The following is a 21,540-nucleotide window of genomic DNA, read 5'->3' on the forward strand; positions in this document are numbered from 1 at the left end:
TAAGGAAATTCCAGACTTTTCCAGAGTGGCTGCATTAGTTTGCATTCCCACTGATCTTGTAAGAAGGTTCCTTTTTTTCTCTACATCCTTAGCAACATCAGTTGTTTCTTGTGTTATTGGTCTTAATCATTCTGACAGGTGTGAAGTGACATCACATTGTAATTTTGATTTGCATTTCCCTAATGATGAATAATGTTGAACATCGTTTCATGTATCTGTTGGCCATCTGGATGTCTTCTGTGGAGAAATGACTGTTCACTTCTTCTGCCCATTTTGTAATTGGATTATTTGTTTTTCATTGTGGATGTATTTATTTTTGGGAGAGAGAAAGAGAGAGAAAGTGAAAGAGAGAAAGGGGGATAGAGAGAGAGGGAGACAGAATCACAAGCAGGCTCTGTGCTGTCAACACAGAGCCCCATGTGGGGCTCAAACTCATGAATTTGGTGGTCATATACTGAGCTGTCATCAACACTCAGATGCTCAACCAACTGAGCCACCCAGGTGCCCCTCAGTTTTGACTTTTAAAGTTATTTATATATTATTGATAGCAACCCTTCATCAGTTATATCACTGGCAAAAAAAATATCTTCTCTTATTACAAAGGTTGCTTTTAAATTTTGTTGATTATTTCATTTGCTGTGCAGAAGCTTTTTTATTTTATGTAGTCACAAGAGTTTATTGTTGCTACTGTTTCCCTTGCCTCAGGGGATCTATCTAGAAAAATGTTGCTATAACCAATGTCATAGAACTTACTGCCTGTGCTCTTTTCAAAGATTTTATGGTTTTGGGTCTCACATTATTTAAAGGAGTTTGAATTCATTTGTATGTATGGTGTTAAAAATTGGTCCAGTGTGTTTTTGATAGTTACAGTCCAACTTTACCAAGACCATTTGTGGAATAGATTGTCCTTTTCCCTTTGGATATTCTTTCCCAGTTTGTGGATGATTAATTGACCATATAGTTATGGGTTTATTTCTGGATTTTCTCTTCTGATCCATTGATCTGTGTGTATATTTTTTTTGCCAAATATGTAACAGTATATAATGAACATAGAATGTATATAATGTGTATATATATCCCAGTACCATGCATACTGTTTTGGTCACTAGGCTTTGCAATGTAAAATGAAGCCTTGAATTGTGATGTTTGCAGCTTTGCTTTTCTTTTATAAAATTGGTTTGGTTATCCAGAGTCTATTGTGGTTCCATACATATTTTAGGATTGTTTGTTCTACTTCTGTGAAAAATTTTCTTTGCATTTTGATGGGCATTGCATTAAATGTGTACATTGCTTTGGGAAGTATATACATCTTAACAATATTTCTTCTTCCAATTCATGGCTATGGAATGTCTTTTCATTCGTTTGTGTCATCTTCAATTTCTTTCATCAATGTGTTATAGTTTTTAGACTATAGTTGTTTTTTTTTTAATCTCTTTTGTTAGGTTTATTCCTAGGTGCACCACTGTTTTTGGTGCAAATGTAAGAGGAATTGTTTTCTTATTTTTTTTCTTTCTACTGCTTCATTGTTGTGGTATAGAAAAGCAACAGATTTCTGTACATTGATTTTGTGTCCTGTGACTTTACTGAATTTATTTAACGGTTTTAGCTGTTCTTTGGTGTAGTCTTTTGAGTTTTCTACATAGAGTATCATGTCATCTGAATATAGTAAAATTTTACTTCTTTCTTGCTGATTTGGATGTGTTTTATTTATTTTTGTTGTCTGACTGCTGTGGCTAAGGCTTCTGGTATTATTTTGGATAAGTAGTGGGAGTGGACATCCTATCTTCTTCCTAACTTTAGGGGAAAAAAAACCCTCTGTTGTTCCCATTAAGGATGATATTATCTGTGATTTTCTTATATATGGTCTTTATTATGTTGAGGTATGTTTTGTTTGTTTGTTTGTTTTTCTAAATCTATGTTGTTGGAGGGTTTTTTTCAAGACTGGATGTTTTACTTTGTCAAATGCTTTTACTGAATCTTTAGATGGCCATATGCTTTTTATTCTTTCTCTTAATGATGTGATATGTCTCCTTGATTGATTTGCTAATACTGAAACACACCCAGAGATAAATCTCACTTGATTGTGATGAATGATTATTTTTAATGTACAGTTGGATTTGGTTTGCTAGTATTTTGTTGAGGATTTCACAGTAATGTCGGCTTCATAGAAACTATTTTTGGAACAGTTTGACAAAAATAGGTATTAACTCTTCTTTAAATATTTGGTAGAATTCTGCTGTGAAGCCATCTGGCCCTGTACCTTTGTTCATTGAGAATTTTTTGATTACTGATTAAATTTCTTTGCTTATTATTGGTCTGTTAAAGTTTCCTATTTTTTCCTGTTTCAGTGTTGGTAGTTTATATTTCCATTTCTTCCAGGTTATCCACTGTATTGTCATTTGGTTTTTCATAGTATTCCCTTATAATTATTTGCATTTCTGTGGTGTGGTTTTTATTCCTCATTGTTAATTTGAGATTTGATTTATTTGGATCCTTTCTCTTTTCTTTTTGATACATTTGGCCAGAGGTTTATCAATTTTATTTTATTTTTTTTAAAGAACCAGCTCCTGGTTTCATTGGTTTGTTCTATTCCTTTGTAGTTCTATATCACTTATTTCTTCTTTTATTTTATTTTATTTTTTATTTTCTTCCATGTACTGGATTTATGCTTTGCTTGTTGTTCTTATTCTAGCTCTTATAGGCGTAAGGTTGGGTTGCGTATTTGAGATTTATCTTGCTCTGGAGTCAAGCCTTTCTTGGTATAAACTTCCCTCTTGGAAATGCTTTTGTTTCATCCTAAAATTTTGAACTATTTTCTTTATATTTTAATTTATTTCTATGTACTTTTTTTTTCTTATCTGAAGGTTGTTAATGTTGAGAAGCAAGGGAGAGAAATGGCACCAACCAGCTACTTTGCCCCTAGAGAGTGATCTCAGTGCTGGCTGCTCTCTGGGAAGCATTCATATATTTGTGATCTTTCCAGAATTTTTCTTGTGGTTGACTTCTAGATTCATAGTTTTGGTTCAAAAAAGTTGTATGATATGACTTTGGTATTTCTGTAGTTGTTGAAGCTTGTTTTGTGGCCTAATATGTGATCTATTCTGGAGAATGTTCCATATTTACTTGCAAAGAATGTGTACTCTGTTGTGTTAGAATGGAACATTCTCAATATATCTGTTACATCTATTTCATGGATTTTTGAGTGTCACAAAGTTTGTGTCCTTCAAATCCATAGTTTCATTATTGATTTGCTTAAGATAATTTGTGTATTGATGTAAGTGAGGTATTAATGTTCCCTACTTATTATTATATTACATGGTTTTAATTTTTATTTCGCTGATGATGAGTGATGTTGAGCATCTTGTCATATGTCTGTTAGTTACCTGGATGTTTTCTTTTGGAAAAATGTCTATTCATGTCTTCTGCCCAATTTTTAACTGGATTATTTGATTTTTGGTTTTGAGTTTTATAACTTCTTTGTATATTTTGGATACTAACCTTGTATCTGACATGTCATTCGCAAGTATCTTTTCCCATTTCATAGATTGCCTCTTAGTTTTGTTGACTGTTTGTTTGCTATGTGGAAGCACTTCATTTTTTTTTTTTCAACGTTTTTTATTTATTTTTGGGACAGAGAGAGACAGAGCATGAACGGGGGAGGGTCAGAGAGAGAGGGAGACACAGAATCGGAAGCAGGCTCCAGGCTCCGAGCCATCAGCCCAGAGCCTGACACGCGGCTCGAACTCACGCACCGCGAGATCGTGACCTGGCTGAAGTCGGACGCTTAACGGACTGCGCCACCCAGGCGCCCCATGGAAGCACTTCATTTTGATGAAGTCCCACTAGTTTATTTTTTGCCTTTGTGTCTCTAGTTAGAAGTTCCTATGGCTGACTTCAAAGACGTTATGGCCTGTGTTCTCTACTAGGATTTTGATTTGATGGTTTCCTGTCACAAATTTAGGTCTGTCATCCATTTTGAATTTTTGTGGGTATGGTATAAGAAAAGTGGTCCAATGTCATTCTTTTGCAGGTAGCTGTCCAGTTTTCCCAACACCATTTTTTGAAGAGATTGTCTTTTCCGCCCCCCCCCCCCAATGGATGTTCTTTCCTGCTTTGTCAATGATTAAATACCTAGATTGTGGGTTCCTTTTTTGTTTTTTTATTCTATTTTATTGATCTATATGTCTTTGTGTGTGTGTGTGCATGTGTGTGCACGTGTGTGTGTGTGTGTGTGTGTGTGTGCCAGTAACATACTGCCTTGATTTCCACAGCTTTGGAATATACATTAAAGTCTGGAATTAGAAGATTGTTCTAGCTCTGTGAAAAATGCAGGTGTTGTTTTGATAAGTATCATATTAAATGTGTAGATTCTTTTGGCTCATAGAGACATTTTAACAATCTTTTTTTTTTCCTTCTGATCAATGAGCATGGAAAGTGTTTTTCCATTTCTTTGACTCATCTTCAATATTTGTCCTCAGTGTTTTATAGTGTTTAGAGGACAGATCTTTTACTGTGGTTAGGTTCAGTCCTAATGGTTTTTGGTGCAGTTGTAAATGAGATTGATTCCTTGTTTCAGTCCTAGACGTTTCTGATGGATTATTTTGGGTTTTCTATATGGAGTACCATGTCATCTGAAAGTAGTGAAATTTTGACTTCACTGTTGCCAATTTGGATGCTCTGTGTGTTTGTGTGTGTGTGTGTGTGTGTGTTTGTGTGTGTGATTGTTTTGTTGTTGTGTTGTTGTTGCTGCTGTGAGATTCCTGAGGATGGGACTTCCAGTACTATTTTAAATAACAGTGATGACAGTGGACATCGCTGTCTTCTTCCTGACTGTAGAGGACAAGCTCTCAGTTGTTGAATCCTCCTGATGCTATTAACAATGGGTTTTTCATATATGGTCTTTATGATATTGAGATATGTGCTCCTCTATCCCCACTTAGTTAAGGGTTTTAACCATGAATGGGTGGTATATTTTGTCATAAGATTTTTATGTATCCATTGAAAGGATCATATCATTTTTATCCTTTCTTTTATTAATACAGTGTACCAAATTGATTGATTTGTGAATACTGAATCACTTTGCAGCGCAGGCATAAATCCTCCTTGTCATGTAGAATGATTCTTTTAATTTATTGTTGGATTCACTTTGCTGGTATTTTGTTGCTAATTTTTAATTTATGTTCTTTAGATATATTGGCCTGTAGTTTTCTTCCATTGTGGAGTCTTTCTCTGGTTTTGGAATCAGAGTCATTTTGGCCTCATAGAATGAATTTGTAAGATTTCCTTTCATTTTTATCTTTGGAATAGTTTGAGGAAAACAAATGGATATTGTTAACTCTTATTTAAATGTTTGGTAGAATTCCCCTGTGGAGCCATCTGGACCTGCACTTTTGTTTGTTGGGAGACTTTTGATCACTGATTCAATTTCTTTGCTGGTTATCAGTTGGATCAAGTCTATTACTTCTTGTTTTAGTTTTGTTATTTTATATGCTTCTAGGAATTTATTAATCTGTTCCAAGTTGTCCCAAATATTGGCAGGTAGCTTTTCATACTATTTTCTTATAAGTGTTTGTATTTCTGTGGGGTTTTTTTTGTTGTTATTTATCCTCTGTTATTTGTTATTTTATTTGTTTGAATCCTTTCTCTTCTTCTTGTAATATGGCTAAGGTTTTATGAATTTTATTATTTTTTTAAAGAACCAACTCCTGGTTTCATTGATCACTTTTATTGTTTTGGTTTTCTACATTATTAATTTCTGATTTAATCTTTATTATTTCCCTTCCGCTGACTTTAGGCTTTATTGTCCTTTTTCTAGCTCCTTTAGTGTAATGTTACATTGTCTACTTGCGATTTTTCTTTCTTCTTGAAGTAGATCTGTATTGCTATATACTTCCCTCTAGGACAACTTTTGCTGCATATGAAAGGTTTTGACCTTGTGTGTTCATTTTCATTTGTTTTCATTTATTTAAAAAAATGTTCTTTGACTTTCTGGTTGACTCATTCATTGTTCAATTGCATGTTGTTTAACCTCCAGGTATTTGTGGTCTTTCCAAATTTTTTTGAGTGGTTGACTTAAAGTTTCATTATCTAGCAGTCAGAAAATATGCATGGTATGATCTCAGTCTTTTTGCAATTGTTGGGGCCTGATTTGTGATCTATTCTGGGCAGTGTCCCATGTGTGCTTATAAAGAAATGTGTATTCTGCTGCTTTAGGATAAAATTTTCTGTATGTTCTGAATATATATTTACATCTGGACCATCTGGTCCAGTGTGTCACTCAAATCCATTGTTCCTTTGTTGATTTTCAACTAGATGATCTATCCGTTGATGTAAGAGTGATATTAAATCCCCTAATATTATTATATTATTATTAATGAGTTCCTTTATATTTGTTATTCACTGAATTTTTAATATTTTGGAGTTCCCATGTTGGCTGGAAAAATATTTACAATTGTTAGATCATCGTGTTGGTTTGTTCACTTTATTATGATATAGTGCCCTTCTTCATCTCTTTTTATAGTTTTTGTTTTAAAATCTTTTTTTTTTTTTTGATACAAGTATCGCTACCCTGGCTTTCATTTTATGTCCATTTGCATGATACATAATTCTCCATCCCCTCACTTTCAATGTTCAGGTGTCTTCAGGTCTAAAATTAGTCTCTTATAAACAGTATATAGATGTGTCCTGTTTAATACATTTTCACAAGCCATGTCCTTTGTTTTGATAACTTAGTCTATTTACATTCAGAGTAATTATTGATAGATATGTATTCAGTGCCATTTTATTACTTGTTTGTTTGTTTGTTTGTTTGTTTATTTAAGGAAATTTTCTCTATTCCTTTCTAATCCTTGTCATTTTTGGTCTTTCCTTCCCACTCAGAATTCCTTTTAATATTTCTTGTGAGGCTGGTTTATTGGTCCAAATTCCTTTAGTTTTTGTTTGTGTGGGAACTTAATCTCTCCTTCTTTTCTGAATGATAGCAATGCTAGATAAAGTATTCTTGGCTGCAGATTCTTTCAGTTAAGCATGTGGAATATTCCCTGTGGAGAAATGTGCAGCTAGTCTTGTGGGTCTTCCCTTGTCAGTTAGTGACTATGTGTGTCTTGCTGCTTTTAGGCTTTTTTGTTCTTTCTCTACATATATATTTTAATATATATTAATAATAAATAAATTAATTAATATCTTAATTAATAAGTTTTACTTATTTACATAATATCTATACCCCTCATGGAGATTGAACTCATGACCCAAAATCAAGAGTTTAAAACACTTCTGACTAAGCCAAACAGGTGCCCCTATGTCTATATTTTTCTTATTTAACTACAGTATATCTTAGCATTGTCCTGCTATTGTTGATTTTGATTGGGGTTTTCCATACCTCCTTGATTTGGATCCCAGTTTAGGAAGTTTGCGTCTCCAGATTAAGGAAGTTTTCAACTCTTATTTCCTGAAATGAATTTTCTGACCCCTTTTCTCTCTTCTTCTTCTTGTTCTTCTTCTTGTTCTTCTTGTTCTTGTTCTTCTTGTTCTTCTTGTTCTTGTTCTTCTTCTTCTTGTTCTTGTTCTTGTTCTTGTTCTTGTTCTTGTTCTTCTTCTTCTTCTTCTTTCTCCTCCTCCTCCTCCTCCTCTGGGATTCCTGTGATACAAATGTTATCATGTTTGATGAAATCACGGAGTTCCCTCTGTCTATTTTCATGATCCACAAATCTTCCTCTTTCATTCAACTTTATTGTTTTCCATTAGTCTATCTTCTGTTTCTTATTTTTTTCCTCTGCTTCTTCCATCCTTGTTCATTATATCTGGTCTGTTTCAAATATCAGTTATTGCATTTTTAATTTCTGACAGATTGTTTATTTATTTTTTATCTCTGTGGTAAAAACATCCTTGTAGTCTTCCAATCTCTTTTCATGCCCAGTGAGGATCCTTATGATCGTTGCTTTAAAAAATCTATCAGGCATACTATTTATATATGTTTCAATTATGTATCTGGCTGTGACCTTTTCTTGGTTTTGTTTGCTTGTTTGTTTTGTTTTTCTGGAATGAATTCCTCCATCTTTGCATTTTGTCTAGGTGTCTGTTTTCTTCTCTGTGTTAGAAAAGCGTGTTAAGTTTTCTGATCCTGAAGTTAATGTCTTCATGAAGAAGAGGTCATGTGGTGTCCAGAGCCGGGTGCTTCAGGGAGTGTCTCTAGTGTGTGCTGCATACACTCTGTTGCTGTGTTTTGGATGCTCTACCCTTCAGGATAGTCGCATGTAGAGCTTCTCTTTGCCTGCAATGAACAGTGTTTGGTCTTTGTCTGGAGTATGGCAAATTTTAACTAAGTGTGCTCTAGTCTGCTTGTGAAATGAGACCTTATGCTACTTCCACTAGAACTGAAGCCTTGCCAGATTTTCTGTTCAGGATATGTGGTATGTGTAAGAATTTCCGGTGGTCTTCTGGGGAAGGAGTCCACTGAACTGGGACTGATGTACATTTTCCTGAGAAAAACAGTACCAGCATTGCAAGGTGGGAGGGAAACTTAGTGTAACCATGTTAGGGAGCCAGTATTGGCACTGGTATACTTATTGAAGGTTGTTAATGTTGAGAAACAAGGGAGAGGAATGGCACCAACCAGCTACTTTGCCCCTGGAGAGTGATCTCAGTGCTGGCTGCTCTCCAGGAAGCACTCCCAGATTGAATAATCTTCCCATAGTGCAACTGAGGCATTTTCTACATTGATGTTTTCATCCTGTCTTTCTCTGGGTTGCTTTCCTGCAGTGAGTGCACTTTGGGCTCTATCCCAGACAAACCTGCTGACTTTTACAACTACAAACTTCATGAATGTGCTGTGGTGGGGCCTGATCTGGTCTTCTGGAGGAGGGGCTCATTGCACTGGAATGGTTGTAGGTTTGACCAAGAAGGCAGTTTCACCAGAGTGCAAAAATGTGGGATTTGGAAGAAGCAGCTAAATAGCCAGTGTTGGCACAAGAAGCCCTAGGTAGATGTATTTAAGCCTATGATGAGGGGTGGGAGAAGCCAACACCTCCAGCTGGCTTTTTTGTCCCCAGAGAGGCATCTCTGTCAAAGCCACCTCTCATAGTTACTCTGCAAATAGAGGGAAGATTCTGCCCTGTGAACCTTAGGTGACCCTCAGATTGAGACATCTGCCCCAATGTTGTTTTCCTGCCTGCCTTCTCTCCAGGAGTAGGGCAGTGCCTTCAGGGCTCTATCCCAGCAAACCTACTGACCTTTAAAACTCCAGTCTTTGAGCACCACTGGTTGCAACAACTCACAAAAATCAACTCCTCTTGTTTACCCAGCCAAAAGTTATGGGAACATGTTCACCTTTTTCATTTCTCTATGAACTCTCCTCTCTCAGGCCACTCCCTCTGACCAGGGCTCTGTCCCCTCTGCAGCACCTGCAGTCCATTTCTCCCCCAAATCACAGCTCAGCACTACCTACCTCAGTGTGGCCTCTTCTTTCCCTCTAATTGTGCAGTTTGTTCTGTAAGTGCTCAGGTTGATATCTTGTGTATTCATAATGATTTGGTAATATTCTAGTTGTGTTCCATGGATGGGAAAGACTAGGGCCCTCATGCTATCCTGCCACCTTAGCATCATTTCTTGATGATTACTACTCCTTTGAATAGATACATTACATTTTATTTGTCCATTCTCTTAACAATTGACACCTGGGTTATTTCCATTTCCTGCCTGTTGTTAATAAAGATTTTTGGATATCTACAAGGATAAATCTGTGGCCATATGCATTTATTATCTCTGATAAATAACTAGGTGTGGAATTGCTGGGTCAAAGAGTAGATAATATTTAATCTTTTAAGAAAGAGCCAGATAGTTTTTTTCTAGTTAACAGATTATATTTTCATAAGTATTCAAATAAACATTATAGGCAAATGTCTGATGTTAAGAATTTTTAATTTAAAAACATTTTCTTTACACAGTGAAGAAAAAGCAAACAGATGAGACTTCCCAATTTATTAGTTTATCTTGTTAATCATGAATTGCAAAATCTCTCACTACTTCTCTATCAAATTAATGAGGGAGTAAACCTCCTGTGTTAGTTTCTGAGGGCTGCCAAAACAAAGCACCAAGACTTGGCAGATTACATAACATAAATTTATTTTCTCATTGTTCTGGAGACTAGAAGTTAAAGATAAAGGTGTCAGTAAAGGCTTCTTTTGAAGCCTTTCTTCTTGGGTTGTAGATGGCTCTTTTCTCCCTTTGTTTTCACATCTTGTTTCCTGTGTATATGTCTTAGTCTGGATCCTTATCTCTTCTTTTAAAAAAATTGTTAAATTCAGGTATAATTTTGTTGTTCAATTTTGCATTATAGGCACTATATGTGAGCTGTGGATACTCCATATTTTTTTCCAAACTTAAAGCTTTCAACAATTTTTTTTAGTATCATAGTTACATTAACTTTTAGGTCTCTCAATTTCTCAGAGGATTCTTACGGCATTCAGTGTCTGCTCTCTTGGGTGATATTAACCAGATATACTGTAATTAATATAGGAAAGGATGCCCAGGAGACAGAACTCTAAGAATTCCAAATGATTATCAGTTGTCTTGTTTAGCCTAACAAGCCCCATGATGATTACTCAGATATATAATTTTCAAAATGTTATATTAGACTAAAAAATCTTACCTCATTATTTCAATTATTAACATCTCTTTAAGTTTTTTTTTCCTTTTTGCCAGATTAGTGTGTGGGGTTTTAATTATGCCCAAGTGTGTATGTGTGAGTGAGGGGAATAAATGCTCTGAACTCAAGTTGCCTATGTGATTCCAGGATGGGAATAACATTGCCAGAATGGAATATTCCTACGTGTCTTAGAAGAAACCATGTATTAGTGACTCAATTGGATTTATTAAAAAAAATGGAAGGTGCTTTTACCTGTTTCAACTAAATGTCCATTGGGACACATACTGCCCAGGGATACTGAAGTATGGTGATAATGAGGCCAACTTAAAGGTCATGCAGCAACTGATGCTATCAGTCCCTGCAAAGTACATCTAAGGAAAGTCTTTTTGTATTGAATGAATACAGTACTTCCACACTAGAGGGAAACCTCAACACACATGTTCAGCTAAAATAGCTCAGTGAAATGCTTCCTATGTGAGGTATGTGTTAGCTCTAATAAAACTGAAAAAAAAGAAGAAAACTTCAATAATATTTACACAGTTTTTGGAGTCACAAAATTTGATTAACACCATCACTTTCAAGAAGCTTACCTTCAAGTTTAAAGTTTTATTTAATTGTTAAAACTTTTATTATACTAAATAAATTAATAAATCAAAATTACAAATATTCTTGCTCCCATTGGTGATTAGTATGTATGCCTTCTGAAGAAATCTAAGAACTTGAACCAAATTAAATTCCAATTATGTCATAACATCCACATGTAGCATTAACAAGGTTTCCCCACTTCAAGATTGTGGTTCCTGAGCTATGCTTCTAGAAAGTACACATTTTAACAGAACCTCCATAACGTATTTTCTGGAAGACTAAGTCTCAAAAAAGAAGAAAAAATCAATTGTAGTATTCACTTTGTCTATCTTATTCTTCTTTTTGACATGTTTGATGTGCAAGTTTACTTTGCAGTTTATCTTTTCAACTATAATCAATAAAATAATTTATCACTACTACTTTTATATGCCATATTCAAATATCTTTCATATTTTTTACTTCATTCATGAATTCATTTAACCACTTTTAATCTTCACCTTTCAAGTAAAAATTTTCCTTTCACTTCAATCTTGTTCACTTACTTTGAGGAGTTGGGATTTACTGGGGGTTACATTTATACTCAACTAGAACAGTAACTCAATTGATGTGAATAATTCAGTTTCTAAAATATAAAAGATTCTCATGCTAGTTTGTAAATAGTTAATAGCACTTCAAATGCTACCTAAAATCCCTGACTTTTGACCATGACTTAACTGGTCAGAGTCTCCACTACTCTGTTCTATGCAGCTACAATGTCTATTGTGATTGACCAGGTCTGTGCCAGTCATTCTTCCAGAAGTCCTGCCTCCAAGCAACACCCCTGACTCACCAAAAACAAATGATTTTTTTTAGAATTAATAAAATTGATAAACCTATAGCCAGACTTATCAAAAAGAAAAGAGAAACAACCTAAATAAAATCACAAATACAAAAGGAGAGATGGTAACCAACAACACAGAAATATAAACAATTAGAAGAGACTATTATGAAAAATTATATGCTAACAAATTAAGCATTCTGGAAGAAATGGATAAATTCTTAGAAACATATGTAAAGTAACAAAACTGAAACAAGAAGAAGTGGGAAATTTTAAAACCAATAACCAGCAAAGAAACTGAATTAGTTATCAAAAATCTCCCAACAAACAAAAATCCAGGACCAGATGACTTCTCAGGGGAAGGTTATCAAACATTTAAAAGAGTTAACACTCATCCTTCTCAAACTGTTTCAAAAAATAGAAATGGAAGAATACTTACAACCTCATTGCACAAGGCCAGAATTACCTAAATTCAAAAACCAGACATAAGCCCCATAAAAGAATTAAACACCAATATCCCTGATGAACATGGGTGCAAAAGTTCACAAGATACTAATCAAGAGTACCTTAAAAGAATCATTCACCACCATCTAATGGGATGTATTCCTGAGCTGCAAGAGTAGTTCAATATTTGCAAATCAATCAATATGACACAGCAAATTAATAGGAGAAAAGATAAGAAATATATGATTCTTTCAATAGATTCAGAAAAAGCATTACAGTACAGCATCCATTCTTGATAAAAACCTTCCACAAAGTAGGGATAGAGGGAACATACCTTAACACCATAAATGCCATAAATGAAATACACATGGCTAATATAATCTTCAATGGGGAGAATCTTAGAGCTTTTCCTCTACAGTCAGGAAGACAAGGACGTTCACTCTCACAATTGTTATTTAGAGTAGTACTGGAAGTCTTAGTCTCAGCAATCAGACAACAAAGAGAAATAAAAGACATCAAAATTGGCAAGAGAGGTCAATCTTTCACTCTGGGAATGACATGATACTTTATGTAGAAAACCCAAAAGACTCCAGCCAAGGCTTGTTAGAACTAGTACACAAATTCAGCAAAGTCTCAGGATCCAAAACCAACATAGACAAATCTGTCACATTTCTATACACCAATAACGAAGAAGCAGAAAGAGAAATAAAGGGATTGTTTCCATTTGCAATTGCACCCAAACCCATAGGATACATAATAATAAACCTAATCAAAGAGGCAAAAATCTTTACTCTGAAAATAATAAAACACTGGTGAAAGAAATTGAAGAAGATATAAGAAAAATAGAAAATATTCCATGTTTATAGATTGGAAGAACAAATATTGTTAAAATGTCTGTACTACCCAAAGCAATAACTGTGTTAAAGGCAATCTCTATTCAAAATACCACCAGTATTTTTCACAGAGCTAGAACCAACAATACCAACATTTTTTGGAGAGAGAGAGAGAGAGGAAAAAGGAAAAAAAGAAAAGGAGAGAGAGAAACAGGGAAAGAGAATCTCAAACAAGCTTCCACCCACAGTGGTGCCCAGTGCAGGCTCAGTCTCATGACCATGGGAATATGACCTGCGCTGAAATCAAGAGTCAGGTGCTTAACAGACTGAGCCATCAAGGTGCCCCTCAACACTTCTAAGATTTGTATGGAACCACAATAGACCCTGAATAGCCAAAGCCATATTAGAAAAGAAAAACAAAGCTGGAGATATCACAGTTCTGGACATCAAGCTATAGTATAAAGTGGTAGTCCTCAAGAGAGTATGGTACTGGTCCAAAAACATACCCATAGATAAATGGAACAGAAGAGAAAAACTAGGAATGGACCCACACTTATAACTATATGGTCAACTTATCTTTGGCAAACCAGGAAAGAATACCCAATGAAAAAAAGACAGTCTTCAATAAATGATTTGCAAAATCTGGACAGCAAGATGCAGAAGAATGAAACTGGACGACTTTCTTACACCATACACAAAAATAAATTCAAAATAAATGAAAGACCTAAATATGACTTAAAATCATCCAAATACCTAGGAGAGCACAGGCAGCAACCTCATTGACATAAGCTGTAGTTACTTCTTTGTACACACATATCCTGAGGCAAGGGAAACAAAAGGAACAGTGAACTAGTGGGTCTTCATCAAGATAAAAAGCTTCTGCATAGTGAAAGAAAGTATCAACAAAACAAAAAGACAACCTACAGAATGGGAGAAGATATTTGCAAATGACATATCTGATAAATTGTTAGTATCCAAAATACATAAAGAACTTATCAAACTCAATGCTGCTGGAAGCCAAGCAATCCCAGCCTGATGGCAAGGCCCAGGCTGTGGATGGATTGGTGACTGCAAGGCAGCCCACCGACAGTGAAGCTTCTTGTACTCCCACTTTTAGGTAATTTGGCCTTAATAAAAGTACCTGGGGTATTGTCTGTTGCTTTTTAAGCAGTGACTGGCATTAAGCAGTCCAAGCATTGACTGCACAGGAATTTATTTCTGCAAGAACATCCTTGTCTAAATACATCTGACTCCGGGCAGTATTATATTCTCTTCTTCCTAACAACATGTCTAAAGTCATAGGAGCATCTTTAGACTTTCTTTTTATGGAAACCTGGTTCTTAGACAATTCCTCATATTCTGCCTTCCATAATAAATAATTACCTCCAGACAAGCAGGCCTTGGCCACTTGCACCCAATCATAAGGTGTCATCCATCTATTATACAGCGCATCCAAAAGAGTTAATGTATAAGGAGCAAGAGGACCCTAGTCCTGACATGCAACCTTTAGTTCCTTGAGTATTTTATATGGCAGAGGTTCCCAAGAGATCTTTTCATCAAATTCTCCTCCATACATGACAAGAAAACATTGAGCAAATTCACCATCCCCTGCCTGTTCTGCCTGTCTTAGCACAGCCAAAAAACCTGAAGTTCTATGGACCTTTTGTTGTGCCAAGGTCATTGGAGGAGGGGGACGAGGTGGCAAACGTCTAAACAATTTATCACAATATAAAGGACTATGGGGAGCCCAAAAAGGCTTAGCAGGATCTTTATTCCTTAGCTGAGCTGCACAAACCCCTATAGGGCTTCCCTCATCATGATACTTGGCTGCAGCATCCTCTAAATCTTGTTCCTCTTCAGGTGTAAGCTTATCACCATCAGGCAGGGCCTAAGCCAGCATTGCCTGAGACTTAGCAGGAGAAAGCAAAGGATTGCCTTCTCTAAAGAAAAATTCTCCCGTTGGGGGAGTTTTCAACTTCTTGTTGGGGTTCTAAAACATCTTTAATTAAATTCAAAAGAGCAAAGGCATCTACAGTTACCTTTTCTGGTCCATGGAGAGTATAATATTCTCTAAGCTCATGTCCTACTCTATTCCATGTCTGTAAGTTTACTGTGCCTTCTTCAGGAAACCACAGACAGCATTTCTGAATAAAACTTTAAAATTTAGCCAACTGGCTACTAGTAACTTTAATTTTTCTTTTTCCAAGCATATGCAGTAGTAATTCAATAAAGAGTCTTCTTTCTTTAGACTCAATATGGCCCATACCTTCTCAAATTTTGTTCTGACTATCCACCCTTCACTTACCTGCCTATGTCTGCAGGGTGGTCCGCAGCACCCCAGGTGGAGTCCTAGCCATCCCAAGTGCTCCTAGCTGATTACCTTCAGGTCCTTGTTCGGGTGCAACTTGCCAGAGGCCAGCGCCAGCAACCAGGGGTTCCCGAAGGATGAACGGCGTCGGCAAAAAAGTGAAAATAAAACAAAACTAAAATAAAAAACTAAAATAAAAAAAAAACCTAAAATAAAAACAAAAAATAAAAATGGACACAGACAACAGCAGTGTGTTGAACTGGCCACTTTATTGTGGCAAACGCGGCATTATATTTGCTAACAATTTCCTTATAGCATGTGTCATCTATGTTTTCTGGCATTACCCCATTCTAAAATTGTTCTTTTGTGTAATCACCCATTAAGGAATAACATGATTGTTTTCTCGTAACGTTCCCTCCTGCCCTTTGCTTATTGATTAATTTCTTTCATTGTTTTTATTATGTATGTACATTTATCTATAACCTAAAGCATTTGCTTTGCTGTTTTCATGAAAGGTAATTTATCTCTCAACACCTCAAGTGGAACAGTTGCAGGGACATGACCTCTTAGTTGTTTCCCTGATCCATTTGTTGTTTGAAGAAAAAAAGTGTTTGCCTCAGCCTGAGGTTCCAGGAGGGGGACAAGAGGGCCTTAGAAACCCACACCTTATACATTCTCAGAGAGATAATGCACCTAGGAACTAATGAACCATTCTGTACCTTAACCGACTAGGTTCAATCATCATCTGGAATGCCTCCTGTGGGCCAAGTGGGCCTAGGGGTTGGAGTGACCTGTGCCCATGGATACACTCCTTAGTTACTGGAGTGGGGCTTTCAAATCCATGTTTCTCCTTTGTTGGCCTCGTTTGCTGGCAAATGTATGAGGCTATCCTTCCTTTAGGTAGAGGAGTCTTTATAGGGGGTGGCAAGGGCTAAATGTAGGGCTGCACAATTTCTTGCAGAACCTTATTTTCTTTCCTAATCCTTCTTTTCCCAGGGAGCCTGTCGAGGGCAATTCCCCAACAGACAATACCCCAGGTACTTTTATTAAGGCCAAATTACCTAAGCATGGGAGTACAAGAAGCTTCACTGTCCGTGAGCCGCCTTGCAGTCATCAATCCGTCCACAGCCTCGGCCTTGGCATCAGGCTGGGATAGCTCGGCTTCCAGCACAACACCTAAAAACCAAGTAATCCAGTGAAGAAATGGACAGAATATATGAATAGACATTTTCTCAAAGACATTCAGAAGGCTAACAGACACATGAAAAGATGCTCAACATCACTCATCATCAGGAAATAAAAATGAATAACATGATGAGATACCACTTCACACCTGTCAGAATGGCTAAAATTAACAACACAGGAAACAATAGATGCTGGTGAGTTTGGGAGAAAGGGGAACACTCTTGCACTATTGAAGGGAATGCAAATTGTTTCAGCCACTCTAGAATCATTATGGAGGTTTATCAAAAAGCTAAACATAGAACTATGGTATGACTCAGGAATTGCACTCCTAGGTATTTACCCGAAGAATACAAAAATACTGCTTCAAAAGGGCACATGCACCCTGATGTTTATAGTAGCATTATTAACAATATCCAAATTATGGAAAGAGCCCAAATGTGCATCCACTAATGAATGGAAAAAGAAGATGTGGTATATATTTACAATGGAATATTGCTCAGCCATGAAAAGGAAAGAAATCTTTCCATTTGTATGACTTGGGTGGAGCTAGAGTGTATTATGCTAAGTGAAATAAGTCACTCAGAGAAGATCAATACTATATTATTTCACTCATATGTTGAATTTAAGAAACAAAATGGATGCACGTAGTGGAACAAAAAGAAAAGAAAGAGAGAGAGAGAGAGAGAGGAGGGAGAAGGAGACAAATCATAAGAGACTCTTAACTATAGGGAAAAACTGAGGGTTGCTGGAGGTGAAGTGGGCAGGGGATGGTCTAAATGTGTGATGGGTATTATAGAGGATACTTTTTAATTTTTTTAATGTTTATTTATTTTTGACAGAGAGATACAGACACAGTGTGAGCAGGGGAGGGGCAGAGACATAGGGAGATACAGAATCCCAAGCAGGCTACAGGCTCTGAGCTGTCAGCGCAGAGCCTGATGCAGGGCTCAAGCTCACAGACTTTGAGATCATGACCTGAACTGAAGTCAAGATGCTCAACCCACTGAAAAACTCAGGAACCCCATAGAGGATACTTGTTTTGATGAGTACTAGGCATTAAATACAAGTGATGAATCACTAAATTCTACTCCTGAAGCCAATATTACACTATATGTTAACTAGATTTTAAATAAGAACTTGAAACAAACAAAAAGGAGGTTTTAGTGGATGGACATCACAATGCCATCTGCTTTTCCTTCTCCCCTGTGTGCTTGCCTGTCCATCAAGTCATCAGCTAGCCATCACAGTTCCTGAATGCTTGGCACTGTCCTTGGAGGTCCCCTGTCTGGATATGTATTCAGGCCCAGAACCAAAGTGTGCTTATGGCTATCTCACAAGTGAGTTAATACAATAGCTAACAAATATCTCATGCTTAATTGTGGTAAAGAAGTGGGTATAGTGGTTTAACTATAATTACCTAAATTAAGACTTATGCACTTATTTATGGTAAATGAAGCCTTCAAAGAACTTGGAATCTGAAAGGCAGAGTAAGGAAAGTAAAACAGAGAAACATATATTAACTGGTACAATTTAGGAAGGCACTGACCAAGCTCTTTGGGCTATATTGGCAGTGTCACTCCTCGCCACAAGGTAGAGTGTTTCAGATAAAAATTCCCTGTAAGCACCATGTCTTGGGACAGGATTCATCATAGGATTCTATAGGATTCTATAGGATTTCATCTTTACTTAATGTCTTAAAGTCAACAATGTCTGATTACCATGGGAAGAATGATTAATTGCATCTGTTAAAAATGAGAACTAGCAAAAGTATATCACTTGATTAGTAGCACACGTATTTCTAACCTAAATTTAATCCACTGGGATATTAAGTGTTATGTGATTATCTTCAATTTATGGAAGAGAAGATGGAGGTACATATAGATTATTTATAATTTATATGCAAAACTGGAATTTAAATTGAGCAGCCTGAAGACGAGTCTAATATTTAACTGATTCTCTATAACATCTGACTTGAACCATCATCCTTGACCTAATTAAGTATATTAAAATAAACAATTATGACTAGGTGGATAATAAAGACACAGATAACTATAAGAGTGAGAAATAAACTAAATGTAGTTTTTTCCTCTAAATTCAACATAACTGCAAGTGAATTTATCTTCATGAACAAGTTTGTTGTTATCAGCAACTTTATCTAATTATTTAGCCTAGGGTCACCTAATTGACAACCTAATTTATATGAGAATGTCTGAAATTTTTTCGAAAGACAAGGTTTTGGTAACCAAATCACAATTTGGTAACTTTCCCAAGATCATATACCAAGCAAGTTGTTGGTCTTTGGAAGTTGACCTCTGGTTTTAGAATCTATTATCTTGTGTTGAATTTCCTTTCCTTTTTTAGTATTGCTTTCTTTTTATAGTTGAATTTGTATGTACTAGTTTACTAATAGGTGGGAAAATACAATAATGTTTAGCATTGTTCTGTGACTTTTTTTTACATACAAGAGTTTAACTAGATTTTATATGTGTTCTTTCTTGTTCAATTGAAGACTTATCAGTGAGTGTAAAAAGAAAAATTGTTCATATATTTAAGAAGCTATTTCATGGATGATCAATTATAATGTTCAAATAAACTTCTATTTGTGTATTTATTATGTATTTAAGTTAATTGACATTTTCTATGCAAATATAATAACATATTTCGACATTATTCAAAAAGATTTCTAAATTTAATGAGATTACAGTAGAGTTTCTCTCTCTTATAAAAAATATTTTTTCAAATTAAGTTTTATTTGACCTGTTTTTTTATGTATTTTTTCTTAGACTATACAAGAATGTGTTAAGTCAGGGGAAACTAATGTGTGACATGCTCAAAACACAGTATTAGGCTGATGCGAAAAGGGGAACTTAACAAGATGTTAATGTCGTATTGCCCACCATAGTATTTATTTTTATTTCTTTTATTATGTTTTTTAATTTTTTAAAAATGTTTTTATTTATTTTTGATACAGAGAGAGACAGAGCATGAGCAGGGGAGGGGCAGAGAGAGAGGGAGACACAGAATCCGAAGCAGGCTCCAGGCTCTGAGCTGTACGCACCGAGCCCGATGTGGGGCTCAAACTCACAGACTGTGAGACCATGACCTGAGCTGAAGATGGACACTCAACAGACTGAGCCACCTAGGCGCCCCATATTTCTTTTATTTTTAATGTTAGAAGAGTACGTGAGTGGGATAGAGAGGCAGAGAGAAAGAGAATCTTAAGTAGGCTCCATGCTGAACAATGGGGGCATGAGGCTCAACCCTACAACCCTTGGATCATGACCTCAGCTGAAATGAAGAGTAGGGTGCTCAATCAAATGAGCCACCAAGGCACTCCCACCATAGTATTTCTAACAAGTTTTCCTTTAATATTTTGTTTAATATGAAGAATGGTTGCATTTAAAAAAATAATAATATAGTGTTTAATATCACTTTTATTGAATTATATAACAAATATAAATCACGTATCTGCTCTTAGTTTGCTTATGAAATTACTTCTTTTTTCCAGTAATTAACAATATAATACCTGAAATTGATCATATAAAATTTTAATGAAAATACTTTGACTTAAGAGGATAATTATTGTTTTAACTCAAGAAAGTTCAGATAAAATACAATATTAAGAGTGATAGAAATATTTTCCTCCTCCATGTGAAAATCCACTTTAAGATATATGATTCCTTGTGTTTGGAAAACCAATTTTATTTTTACAATTTTGTTTCTTCATTTAGTGGGGAGATAAATCAGTGGCATAGTAGGAAGACCCTAGGTTTTCCCTGTCCCTCAAACACAGCTAGGCAATATCAAACCATTCTGAACACCCGATAAGTCAACCTGAAAACTGACAGAACAGAGTGCTCCACTAGAGGTTGAGAAGTGTTCACTTCACAGAAGGTAAAAAGTATGAAGATATTGTTTAGGCAGATCTCAGGTGCTGTGGAGGTGAGAGAGCCCTGGTCGTGGAGAAAAGCTAGAGAGAGTGGAACACACAAGGATAAGCACAAGGGGAGCATTTTGCCAAAGCCATTGGCTGGGAAAATGAGAGGTGCTGATTTCATCTGCTTTTGCAACCAGTGGAGCTCAAAGACTGGAGGTTTATTTATTATTTTTTTAATTTACATTTATATATTTTTGAGAGAGTGAGACAGAGCATGAGTTGGGGAGGGACAGGGAGAGAAGGAGTCACAAAATCTGAAGCAGGCTCCAGGTTCTGAGCAAGAGTTCAACACAGAGCCTGATGCGGGTCTTGAACCCAAGAACCATGAGATCATGACCTGAGCTGAAGTCAGATGTTCAACCGACTGAGCCACCCAGGCACTCTACGCCTGGAGTTTTAGAAGTTCCTGGGCAAGCCTGGGGTAGAGACCTGAGAACAATGCCTTAAACCTACAAAGAAGGGAAGAGAACAACTCCAAGGCAGATTGCACAATCTGAGGATCACCTAAGGTGCATGGGGAGAGGCTGTTCCTACATTTTTGAATGCGTCTATGAGAGATAACACTGATCTCTGGTGAAAAAAGAACCAATGGGAAAAATTTCCTTCCCATGACCCTCAACATAGGCACAGTGACACCTGCTAAGGGCATCTATAACCCAGGCACTTGTTGTTTAATCTGCTTTGCTCCAAATGCCATGCCCTTGTGCTCTGGCATGACTGCTTTTCTGGATCAAATTTGAATCAATCCCAGCACAGCGAGACCCAGTGCTGGTTCCCAGAGGACCAGTG

This window comes from Panthera pardus, unplaced genomic scaffold (genome assembly GCF_024362965.1).
Source record: "Panthera pardus isolate Hobbes unplaced genomic scaffold, ASM2436296v1 HiC_scaffold_1, whole genome shotgun sequence".
Taxonomy (NCBI): domain Eukaryota; kingdom Metazoa; phylum Chordata; class Mammalia; order Carnivora; family Felidae; genus Panthera; species Panthera pardus.